General features: G+C 45.2%; 1 pseudogene; it reads right to left on the bottom strand.

Annotated features, from left to right (window-relative positions):
• Window positions 1-3176: 3176 nt before the first annotated feature.
• Window positions 3177-12236, bottom strand: part of LOC127925744 (receptor-type tyrosine-protein phosphatase O-like) — a 119208-nt pseudogene continuing 110148 nt past the window's right edge.

Raw genomic sequence — 12236 nt, 5'->3', positions numbered from 1 at the left:
CTTCTTCCACATCAGCAGGACACACTGGTGGATGAACACATACTGCTCCTACAGGAAGTGACGTCATACAGGAAGAATGTTTTAGTGACCGTGCATAAGTATGTCTGAAATGGCGCCCTATTCCCCACATAGTGCCCTAGTTCAGACCAGAGCCCTATTCCCCATATAGTGCCCTAGTTCTGACCAGAGCCCTATTCCCCACATAGTGCCCTAGTTCTGACCAGAGCCCTATTCCCCATATAGTGCCCTAGTTCTGACCAGAGACCAGATGGGGCCCTACAGTACCTCGGTCTGAGGGGAAAGGAGACAGTCTGACCAGAGACCAGATGGGGCCCTACAGTACCTCGGTCTGAGGGGAAAGGAGACAGTCTGACCAGAGACCAGATGGGGCCCTACAGTACCTCGGTCTGAGAGGAAAGGAGACAGTCTGACCAGAGACCAGATGGGGCCCTACAGTACCTCGGTCTGAGAGGAAAGGAGACAGTCTGACCAGAGACCAGATGGGGCCCTACAGTACCTCGGTCTGAGAGGAAAGGAGACAGTCTGACCAGAGACCAGATGGGGCCCTACAGTACCTCGGTCTGAGGGGAAAGGAGACAGTCTGACCAGAGACCAGATGGGGCCCTACAGTACCTCGGTCTGAGAGGAAAGGAGACAGTCTGACCAGAGACCAGATGGGGCCCTACAGTACCTCGGTCTGAGGGGAAAGGAGACAGTCTGACCAGAGACCAGATGGGGCCCTACAGTACCTCGGTCTGAGGGGAAAGGAGACAGTCTGACCAGAGACCAGATGGGGCCCTACAGTACCTCGGTCTGAGAGGAAAGGAGACAGTCTGACCAGAGACCAGATGGGGCCCTACAGTACCCGGTCTGAGGGGAAAGGAGACAGAGTCTAACCTCTGTCTGGACCATGGAGAGTCGATGAGACCTCATCTCATCTCAGATCCTAACCCCCACTGGGACTGTCTCTAACCTCTTCCTGGACCATGGAGAGTCGATGAGACCTCATCTCAGATCCTAACCCTTAAACCCCACTGGGACTGTCTCTAACCTCTGTCTGGACCATGGAGAGTCGATGAGACCTCATCTCATCTCAGATCCTAACCCTAACCCCCACTGGGACTGTCTCTAACCTCTGTCTGGACCATGGAGAGTCGATGAGACATCATCTCATCTCAGATCCTAACCCTTAACCCCACTGGGACTGTCTCTAACCTCTGTCTAGACCATGGAGAGTCGATGAGACCTCATCTCATCTCAGATCCTAACCCCCACTGGGACTGTCTCTAACCTCTGTCTGGACCATGGAGAGTCGATGAGACCTCATCTCATCTCAGATCCTAACCCTTAACCCCCACTGGGACTGTCTCTAACCTCTGTCTGGACCATGGAGAGTCGATGAGACCTCATCTCATCTCAGATCCTAACCCCCACTGGGACTGTCTCTAACCTCTGTCTGGACCATGGAGAGTCGATGAGACCTCATCTCAGATCCTAACCCTAAACCCCACTGGGACTGTCTCTTACCTCTGTCTGGACCATGGAGAGTCGATGAGACCTCATCTCATCTCAGATCCTAACCCCCCCACTGGGACTGTCTCTAACCTCTGTCTGGACCATGGAGAGTCGATGAGACCTCATCTCATCTCAGATCCTAACCCTTAAACCCCACTGGGACTGTCTCTAACCTCTGTCTGGACCATGGAGAGTCGATGAGACCTCATCTCATCTCAGATCCTAACCCCCCATCTCACTGGGACTGTCTCTAACCTCTGTCTGGACCATGGAGAGTCGATGAGACCTCATCTCATCTCAGATCCCCCCTAACCCCCACTGGGACTGTCTCTAACCTCTGTCTGGACCATGGAGAGTCGATGAGACCTCATCTCAGATCCAACCCTAACCCCCACTGGGACTGTCTCTAACCTCTGTCTGGACCATGGAGAGTCGATGAGACCTCATCTCATCTCAGATCCTAACCCTAACCCCCACTGGGACTGTCTCTAACCTCTGTCTGGACCATGGAGAGTCGAGACCATGAGACCCTAAACCCCACTGGGATCTCATCTCTGAGAGAGTCCTATCTCACCAGATTAACCCTAACCCCACTGGGACTGTCTCTAACCTCTGTCTGGACCATGGAGAGAGACCCTCATCTCATCTCAGATCCCCTAACCCCACTGGGACTGACCTCATCTCATCTCATCTCAGATCCCCCCCCACTGGGACTGTCTCTAACCTCTGTCTGGACCATGGAGAGTCGATGAGACCTCATCTCAGATCCTAACCCTAACCCCCACTGGGACTGTCTCTAACCTCTGTCTGGACCATGGAGAGTCGATGAGACCTCATCTCATCTCAGATCCTAGACCCTAACCCCTGTTACTGGGACTGTCTCTAACCTCTGTTGGACCATGGAGAGTCGATGAGACCTCATCTCATCTCAGATCCTAACCCTAACCCCACTGGGACTGTCTCTAACCTCTGTCTGGACCATGGAGAGTCGATGAGACCTCATCTCATCTCAGATCCTAACCCCCACTGGGACTGTCTCTAACCTCTGTTCTCTGGAGAGTGAGACTCATCTCAGACCTAACCCTGGGACTAGTGGAACCATGTCTGAGTGAGTCGATGAGACCTCATCTCATCTCAGATCCTAACCCTAACCCCCACTGGGACTGTCTCTAACCTCTGTCCGACCATGGAGAGACGATGAGACCTCATCTCATCTCAGATCCTAACCCTTAAATCCCACTGGGACTGTCTCTAACCTCTGTCTGGACACAAGAGTCGATGAGACCTCATCTCATCTCAGATCCTAACCCCCTGTTACTGGGACTGTCTCTAACCTCCTGTCTGGGCCATGGAGAGTCGATGAGACCTCATCTCAGAGACACAACCCCCTGTTACTGGGACTGTCTCTAACACTGTCTGGACCATGGAGAGTCTTGTTATGGAGACCTCATCTCCTCTCAGATGGAGAACCCAAACCCCCACTGGGACTGTCTCTAACCTCTGTCTGGACCATGGAGAGTGGATGAGACACATCTCAGATCTACCCAGGATGTGGAGATACACAACATCCTGATGTGCTGGCATCAGTGGAGAGACAAAGGTCCTGTTAGCACTGGGAGACAACACAACATCCTGTTAGTGGAGAGAGTGACAACATCCTGTTAGCACTGGAGACTGTGGAGACAACATCCTGACACCAGCACTGTGGATACCAGCACTGTGAGTGAGACACCAGCACTGTGGAGAGACACCAGCACTGTGAGAGACACCAGCACTGTGGAGACAACATGGTGGAGAGACACACTGTGGAGGTCCAGAGTGGAGAGACACCTGCAGTGGAGAGACACTGTGGAGCACCAGTGGAGACACACATGACATCAAGACACCAGCACTGTGGAGAGACACCAGCACTGTGGAGAGACACCAGCACTGTGGAGAGACACCAGCACTGTGTTGACACCAGCACCAGTGAAAGTTAGTGGAGAGACACCAGCACTGTGGAGACAACATGGTTGACTCTCATCAATGCAGTGAACCAGCACTGTTCTGAGCACTGTGGAGACAACATGGTTGACACTGTTAGTGGAGCACTGTGGAGAGACACCAGCACTGACAGCACTGGAGACACCAGCACTGTGAAAGAGACACCAGCACTGTGGACTGAGACAAGCATGGTTGACACCATCAATGTGAAAGAGACACCAACACTGTAGCACTGTGGAGACAACATGGTTGACATCAATGTTAGTGAAGAGTGTTCTGTAGCACTGTGGAGACAACATGGAGACTCTCATCAATGCAGTGAAAGAGTGTTCTGTAGCACCTGTGGAGACAACATGGTTGACACCATCAATGTGGAGTGAAAGAGTGTTCTGTAGCACTGTGGAGACAACATGGTTGACATCTCATCAATAGTGAAAGAGACACCAGCACTGTGGAGACAACATGGTTGACTCTCATCAATACAGTGAAAGCACTGTGGAGAGACACCAGCACTGTGGAGACAACATGGTTGACTCTCATCAATACAGTGAAAGAGTGTTCTGTAGCACTGTGGAGACAACATGGTTGACTCTCATCAATACAGTGAAAGAGTGTTTCCCAGCACTGTGGAGACACCAGCACTGTGGAGACAAGCACTGGTTGACTCTCATCAATGCAGTGAAAGAGTGTTCTGTAGCACTGTGGAGACAACATGGTTGACTCTCATCAATACAGTGAAAGAGTGTTCTGTAGCACTGTGGAGACAACATGGTTGACTCTCATCAATGCAGTGAAAGAGTGTTCTGTAGCACTGTGGAGACACATGGTTGACATCTGTGGAGCACTGTGGAGACAACATGGTTGACTCTCATCAATGCAGTGAAAGAGTGTTCTGTAGCACTGTGGAGACAAGCATGGTTGACTCTCATCAATGCAGTGAAAGAGTGTTCTGTAGCACTGTGGAGACACCAGCACTGTGAAAGAGTGTTCTGTAGACACTGTGGACATGGTTGACTCTCATCAATGCAGTGAAAGAGTGTTCTGTAGCACTGTGGAGACAACATGGTTGACTCTCATCACTGTGAGTGAAAGCAGTGTGGAGAGGTAGACACCAGCACTGTGGAGACAACATGGTTGACTCTCATCAATGGAGTGAAAGAGTGTGGAGAGGAGGACAATCACTGTTGTAGCACTGTGGAGACAACATGGTTGACTCTCATCAATGCACTGTGAAAGAGTGTTCAGCACTGTGGAGACAACATGGTTGACTCTCATCAATGCAGTGAAAGAGTGTTCTGTAGCACTGTGGAGACAACATGGTGGACTCTCATCAATACAGTGAAAGAGACACCTGTAGCACTGTGGAGACACCATGGTTGACATGGAAAGAGTGTTCTGTAGCACTGTGGAGAGACACCAGCACTGTGGAGACAACATGGTTGACTCTCATCAATGCAGTGAAAGAGTGTTCTGTAGCACTGTGGAGACAAGCATGGTTGACTCTCATCAATGCAGTGAAAGAGTGTTCTGACACCAGCACTGTGGAGACACCATGGTTGACATGGCTGTTAGTGGAGAGACACCAGCACTGTGGAGACAACATGGTTGACTCTCATCAATGCAGTGAAAGAGTGTTCTGTAGCACTGTGGAGACAACATGGTTGACTCTCATCAGATACAGTGAAAGAGACACCAGCACTGTGGAGACAACATGGTTGAGCTCTGTCAAGGAGTGAAAACCTGACTCAGTTACCTGACTGACTCAGTTACATCAGCTCTGTCAGGAAAGACCAGACAGACAATACAGTGAAAGAGTGTTCTGTAGCACTGTGGAGACAACATGGTTGACTCTCATCAATACAGTGAAAGAGTGTTCTGTAGAGAAACGTTTGTTACTAGGAAACTGTTTATAGTTTAAAAAGGACTGGTTTTCTCAATTCTTTTACAAGTGACAATCTTCTCAAAGGAAACAGAGTTGTTTTGTTAATTGTTAGTTACCTTGTGGATTCCTACTTGTGTAGACTGGAAGTTTGGTCTGAAGACTGTTTCTCTAAGGACTACTGGCTTCCATTTGGGAGCTCTCAGACAACTCTGTCTGAGTAACATGTCCCTGACAGCATGGCCCCTGTGGTTGAGCCTGGTAGACCCTGTACGTACCTGCAGTGAACCACAATGGGTTCTTTGCAGTGCGGTTGGCCTGCTGGCGGACGATGTGTACGAACTGCAGGATGCTATCGATGGCGTTGACCGTGGGGACACCGTGGTCCGGCCAGGACGTGTAGTTGAGATGGAGGACGTCGTGAGACTATGGTCAGCCTGCAGGGAGACACCACGGAAAGACAGACAGTTAGACAAGGCTGATGGATCAGTATACATCAGATCTCTCCATCCGGGTCGAGCTAACAGCAGGGCACCTTCTCCACCTCCACCTCCTAAAAGGGGAGACTTGCAAGCTATGAAGAACACCACCCCAACCGTGAAGCACGGGGTGGCAGCATCATGTTGTGGGGGTGCTTTGCTGCAGGGACTGGTGCACCTCACAAAATAGATGGCATCATGAGGTAGGAAAATGATGTGGATATATTGAAGCAACATCTCAAGACATAAATCAGGAAGTTAAAGCTAGGTCTTAAATAGGTCTTCCAAATGGACAATGACCCCAAGCATACTTCCAAAGTTGTGGCAAAATGGCTTAAGGACAACAAAGTCAAGGTATTGGAGTGGCCATCACAAAGCCCTGACCTCAATCCTATAGAACATTTGTGGGCAGAACTGAAAAAGCGTTTGGGTTACACCAGCAAGGAGGCCTACAAACCTGACTCAGTTACACCAGCTCTGTCAGGAGACCTACAAACCTGACTCAGTTCCACCAGCTCTGTCAGGAGGCCTATAAACCTGACTCAGTTACACCAGCTCTGTCAGGAGACCTACAAACCTGACTCAGTTCCACCAGCTCTGTCAGGAGGCCTATAAACCTGACTCAGTCACACCAGCTCTGTCAGGAGGCCTATAAACCTGACTCAGTTCCACCAGCTCTGTCAGGAGGCCTATAAACCTGACTCAGTTACACCAGCTCTGTCAGGAGGCCTATAAACCAGACTCAGTTACACCAGCTCTGTCAGGAGGCCTACAAACCAGACTCAGTTACACCAGCTCTGTCAGGAGGCCTACAAACCAGACTCAGTTACACCAGCTCTGTCAGGAGGCCTACAAACCTGACTCAGTTACACCAGCTCTGTCAGGAGGCCTATAAACCTGACTCAGTTACACCAGCTCTGTCAGGAGGAATGGGACTCTGACAAAATTCAAAATATGGCAGACTTATTGTGGGTAGTTTGTGGAAGGCTACCATGAAACGTTTGACCCAAGTTAAACAATTTAAAGGGACAATTCAACCAAATACTCATTTGAGTGTATGTAAACTTCTGACCCACTGGGAATGTGATGAAAGAAATAAAAGCTGAAATAAATAATTCTTCTACTATTATTCTGACATTTCACATTCTTAAAATAAAATGGTGATCCTAACTGACCTAAAGACAGGGAATTTCTACTAGGATTAAATGTCAGGAATAGTGATAAACGGAGTTTAAATGTTTTGGCTAAGGTGTATGTAAACCTCCGACTTCAACTGTATATGTTAGGCTCTAAACCCTTTTAAAGACAGATTCATGGGCTTTATTTTAAGATGTTATTTGGCCACTTTAGTTGTGATACAAACCTTATTAAAACATATAGGACTATGGACTAGACTACATGAGGTGTGTTACTAACCTTATAGGACTATGGACTAGACTACATGAGGTGTGATACTAACCTTATAGGACTATGGACTAGACTACATGAGGTGTGTTACTAACCTTATAGGACTATGGACTAGACTACATGAGGTGTGATACTAACCTTATAGGACTATGGACTAGACTACATGAGGTGTGATACTAACCTTATAGGACTATAGGCTAGACTACATGAGGTGTGATACTAACCTTATAGGACTATGGACTAGACTACATGAGGTGTGATACTAACCTTATAGGACTATGGACTAGACTACATGAGGTGTGATACTAACCTTATAGGACTATGGACTAGACTACATGAGGTGTGATACTAACCTTATAGGACTATGGACTAGATTACAGGAGGTGTGATACTAACCTTATAGGACTATGGACTAGACTACATGAGGTGTGATACTAACCTTATAGGACTATGGACTAGACTACATGAGGTGTGATACTAACCTTATAGGACTATGGACTAGACTACATGAGGTGTGATACTAACCTTATAGGACTATGGACTAGACTACATGAGGTGTGATACTAACCTTATAGGACTATGGACTAGACTACATGAGGTGTGATACTAACCTTATAGGACTATGGACTAGACTACATGAGGTGTGATACTAACCTTATAGGACTATAGACTACATGAGGTGTGATACTAACCTTATAGGACTATGGACTAGACTACATGAGGTGTGATACTAACCTTATAGGACTATGGACTAGACTACATGAGGTGTGATACTAACCTTATAGGACTATGGACTAGACTACATGAGGTGTGATACTAACCTTATAGGACTATGGACTAGACTACATGAGGTGTGATACTAACCTTATAGGACTATGGACTAGACTACATGAGGTGTGATACTAACCTTATATAACTACATGAGGTGTGATACTAACCTTATAGGACTATGGACTAGACTACATGAGGTGTGATACTAACCTTATAGGACATATATGGACTAGACTACATGAGGTGTGATACTAACCTTATAGGACTAGGACTATGGACTAGACTACATGAGGTGTGATACTAACCTTATTAAACATGAGGTGTGATACTAACCTTATAGGACTATGGACTAGACTACATGAGGTGTGATACTAACCTTATTAAAACATGAGGTGTGATACTAACCTTATAGGACTATGGACTAGACTACATGAGGTGTGATACTAACCTTATAGGACTATGGACTAGACTACATGGTGTGATACTAACCTTATAAACTACATATACTAACCTTATAGGACTATGGACTAGACTACATGAGGTGTGATACTAACCTTATAAAACATACTAGACTAGGACTATGGACTAGACTACATGAGGTGTGATACTAACCTTATAGGACTATGGACTAGACTACATGAGGTGTGATACTAACCTTATAAAACATATGAGGACTATGGACTAGACTACATGAGGTGTGATACTAACCTTATAGGACTATGGACTAGACTACATGAGGTGTGATACTAACCTTATAGGACTATGGACTAGACTACATGAGGTGTGATACTAACCTTATAGGACTATGGACTAGACTACATGAGGTGTGATACTAACCTTATAGGACTATGGACTAGACTACATGAGGTGTGATACTAACCTTATAGGACTATGGACTAGACTACATGAGGTGTGATACTAACCTTATAGGACTATGGACTAGACTACATGAGGTGTGATACTAACCTTATAGGACTATGGACTAGACTACATGAGGTGTGATACTAACCTTATAGGACTATGGACTAGACTACATGAGGTGTGATACTAACCTTATAGGACTATGGACTAGACTACATGAGGTGTGATACTAACCTTATAGGACTATGGACTAGACTACATGAGGTGTGATACTAACCTTATAGGACTATGGACTAGACTACATGAGGTGTGATACTAACCTTATAGGACTATAGACTAGACTACATGAGGTGTGATACTAACCTTATAGGACTATGGACTAGACTACATGAGGTGTGATACTAACCTTATAGGACTATGGACTAGACTACATGAGGTGTGATACTAACCTTATAGGACTATGGACTAGACTACATGAGGTGTGATACTAACCTTATAGGACTATGGACTAGACTACATGAGGTGTGATACTAACCTTATAGGACTATGGACTAGACTACATGAGGTGTGATACTAACCTTATAGGACTATGGACTAGACTACATGAGGTGTGATACTAACCTTATAGGACTATAGACTAGACTACATGAGGTGTGATACTAACCTTATAGGACTATGGACTAGACTACATGAGGTGTGATACTAACCTTATAGGACTATGGACTAGACTACATGAGGTGTGATACTAACCTTATAGGACTATGGACTAGACTACATGAGGTGTGATACTAACCTTATAGGACTATGGACTAGACTACATGAGGTGTGATACTAACCTTATAGGACTATAGACTAGACTACATGAGGTGTGATACTAACCTTATAGGACTATGGACTAGACTACATGAGGTGTGATACTAACCTTATAGGACTATGGACTAGACTACATGAGGTGTGATACTAACCTTATAGGACTATGGACTAGACTACATGAGGTGTGATACTAACCTTATAGGACTATAGACTAGACTACATGAGGTGTGATACTAACCTTATAGGACTATGGACTAGACTACATGAGGTGTGATACTAACCTTATAGGACTATGGACTAGACTACATGAGGTGTGATACTAACCTTATAGGACTATGGACTAGACTACATGAGGTGTGATACTAACCTTATAGGACTATGGACTAGACTACATGAGGTGTGATACTAACCTTATAGGACTATGGACTAGACTACATGAGGTGTGATACTAACCTTATAGGACTATGGACTAGACTACATGAGGTGTGATACTAACCTTATAGGACTATGGACTAGACTACATGAGGTGTGATACTAACCTTATAGGACTATGGGCTAGACTACATGAGGTGTGATACTAACCTTATAGGACTATAGGCTACATGAGGTGTGATACTAACCTTATAGGACTATGGACTAGACTACATGAGGTGTGATACTAACCTTATAGGACTATAGGACTAGACTACATGAGGTGTGATACTAACCTTATAGGACTATAGACTACATGAGGTGTGATACTAACCTTATAGGACTATAGACTACATGAGGTGTGATACTAACCTTATAGGACTATAGACTACATGAGGTGTGGTACTAACCTTATAGGACTATAGACTACATGAGGTGTGATACTAACCTTATAGGACTATGGACTAGACTACATGAGGTGTGATACTAACCTTATAGGACTATGGACTAGACTACATGAGGTGTGATACTAACCTTATAGGATACTATATGGACTAGACTACATGAGGTGTGATACTAACCTTATAGGACTATGGGTCTAGACTACATGAGGTGTGATACTAACCTTATAGGGACTATGGACTAGACTACATGAGGTGTGATACTAACCTTATAGGACTATGGACTAGACTACATGAGGTGTGATACTAACCTTATAGGACTATGGACTAGACTACATGAGGTGTGATACTAACCTTATAGGACATAGACATGGGTTAGACTACATGAGGTGTGATACTAACCTTATAGGACTATGGGTGACTAGACTACATGAGAGGTGTGATACTAACCTTATAGGACTAGACTACATGATGTGATACTAACCTTATAGACTATGGACTAGACACATGAGGTGTGATACTAACCTTATAGGACTATGGACTAGACTACATGAGGTGTGATACTAACCTTATAGGACTATGGACTAGACTACATGAGGTGTGATACTAACCTTATAGGACTATGGACTAGACTGGGTGTGATTTATATGGAGGTGTGATACTAACCTTATAGGACTATGGGCTAGACTACATGAGGTGTGATACTAACCTTATAGGACTATAGACTAGACTACATGAGGTGTGATACTAACCTTATAGGACTATAGACTAGACTACATGAGGTGTGATACTAACCTTATAGGACTATGGACTAGACTACATGAGGTGTGATTTACTAACCTTAGGACTAGACTACATGAGGTGTGATACTAACCTTATAGGACTATGGACTAGACTACATGAGGTGTGATACTAACCTTATAGGACTATAGACTAGACTACATGAGGTGTGATACTAACCTTATAGGACTATGGACTAGACTACATGAGGTGTGATACTAACCTTATAGGACTATGGACTAGACTACATGAGGTGTGATACTAACCTTATAGGACTATGGGTTAGACTACATGAGGTGTGATACTAACCTTATAGGACTATGGACTAGACTACATGAGGTGTGATACTAACCTTATAGGACTATGGACTAGACTACATGAGGTGTGATACTAACCTTATAGGACTATGGACTAGACTACATGAGGTGTGATACTAACCTTATAGGACTATGGACTAGACTACATGAGGTGTGATACTAACCTTATAGGACTAGACTACATGAGGTGTGATACTAACCTTATAGGACTAGACTACATGAGGTGTGATACTAACCTTATAGGACTTTGGACTAGACTACATGAGGTGTGATACTAACCTTATAGGACTATGGGCTAGACTACATGAGGTGTGATACTAACCTTATAGGACTAGACTACATGAGGTGTGATACTAACCTTATAGGACTAGGACTAGACTACATGAGGTGTGATACTAACCTTATAGGACTATGGACTAGACTACATGAGGTGTGATACTAACCTTATAGGACTATGGACTAGACTACATGAGGTGTGATACTAACCTTATAGGACTATGGACTAGACTACATGAGGTGTGATACTAACCTTATAGGACTATGGACTAGACTACATGAGGTGTGATACTAACCTTATAGGACTATGGAGACTACATGAGGTGTGATACTAACCTTATAG

The sequence above is a fragment of the Oncorhynchus keta genome, unplaced genomic scaffold, assembly GCF_023373465.1.
Source record: "Oncorhynchus keta strain PuntledgeMale-10-30-2019 unplaced genomic scaffold, Oket_V2 Un_contig_6200_pilon_pilon, whole genome shotgun sequence".
Taxonomy (NCBI): Eukaryota; Metazoa; Chordata; class Actinopteri; order Salmoniformes; family Salmonidae; genus Oncorhynchus; species Oncorhynchus keta.
Note: the sequence above shows the minus strand (reverse complement) of the source record. Positions and strands in the feature narration are given on the sequence as shown.